Genomic DNA, 1,628 nt, shown 5'->3' with positions numbered 1-1,628 from the left:
ATTTGTTCTAGCTCTGTGAAGAATACCGTTGGTAGCTTGATAGGGATTGCATTGAATCTATAAATTGCTTTGGGTAGTATACTCATTTTCACTATATTGATTCTTCCAATCCATGAACATGGTATGTTTCTCCATCTATTAGTGTCCTCTTTGATTTCTTTCACCAGTGTTTTATGGTTTTCTATATATAGGTCTTTAGTTTCTTTAGGTAGATATATTCCTAAGTATTTTATTCCTTTCGTTGCAATGGTGAATGAAATTGTTTCCTTAATTTCTCTTTCTATTTTCTCACTATTAGTGTATAGGAATGCAAGGATTTCTGTGTGTTGATTTTATACCCTGCAACTTTACTATAGTCATTGATTAGTTCTAGTAATTTTCTGGTGGCGTCTTTAGGGTTTACTATGTAGAGGATCATGTCATCTGCAAACAGTGAGAGTTTTACTTCTTCTTTTCCAATTTGGATTCCTTTTATTTCTTTTTTCTGCTCTGATTGCTGTGGCCAAAACTTCCAAAACTATGTTGAATAGTAGTGGTGAAAGTGGGCACCCTTGTCTTGTTCCTGACTTTAGGGGAAATGCTTTCAATTTTTCACCATTGAGGATAATGTTTGCTGTGGGTTTGTCATATATAGCTTTTATTATGTTGAAGTATGTTCCTTCTATTCCTGCTTTCTGGAGAGTTTTTATCATAAATGGATGTTGAATTTTGTCAAAGGCTTTCTCAGCATCTATTGAGATAATCATATGGCTTTTATTTTTCAATTTGTTAATGTGGTGTATTATATTGATTGATTTACAGATATTGAAGAATCCTTGCATCCCTGGGATAAAGCCCACTTGGTCATGGTGTATGATCTTTTTAATGTGTTGTTGGATTCTGATTGCTAGAATTTTGTTAAGGATTTTTGCATCTATGTTCATCAGTGATATTGGCCTGTAGTTTTCTTTTTTTGTGGGATCTTTGTCAGGTTTTGGTATTAGGGTGATGGTGGCCTCATAGAATGAGTTTGGAAGTTTACCTTCCTCTGCAGTTTTCTGGAAGACTTTGAGTAAGATAGGTGTTAGCTCTTCTCTAAATTTTTGGTAGAATTCAGCTGTGAAGCCGTCTGGACCTGGGCTTTTGTTTGCTGGAAGATTTCTGATTACAGTTTCAATTTCCGTGCTTGTGATGGGTGTGTTAAGATTTTCTATTTCTTCCTGGTCCAGTTTTGGAAAGTTGTACTTTTCTAAGAATTTGTCCATTTCTTCCACATTGTCCATTTTATTGGTATATAATTGCTGATAGTAGTCTCTTATGATCCTTTGTATTTCTGTGTTGCCTGTTGTGATCTCTCCATTTTCATTTCTAATTTTATTGATTTGATTTTTCTCCTGTTGTTTCTTGATGAGTCTGGCTAATGGTTTGTCAATTTTATTTATCATTTCAAAGAACCAGCTTTTGGCTTTGTTGATTTTTGCTATGGTCTCTTTTGTTTCTTTTGCATTTATCTCTGCCCTAATTTTTAAGATTTCTTTCCTTCTACTAACCCTGGGGTTCTTCATTTCTTCCTTTTCTAGTTGCTTTAGGCGTAGAGTTAGGTTATTTATTTGACCTTTTTCTTGTTTCTTGAGGTATGCCTGTATTGC

This window comes from Bison bison, unplaced genomic scaffold (genome assembly GCF_000754665.1).
Source record: "Bison bison bison isolate TAMUID 2011002044 unplaced genomic scaffold, Bison_UMD1.0 scf7180017864316, whole genome shotgun sequence".
Lineage (NCBI taxonomy): Eukaryota > Metazoa > Chordata > Mammalia > Artiodactyla > Bovidae > Bison > Bison bison.
This window is presented reverse-complemented; position numbering follows the sequence as displayed.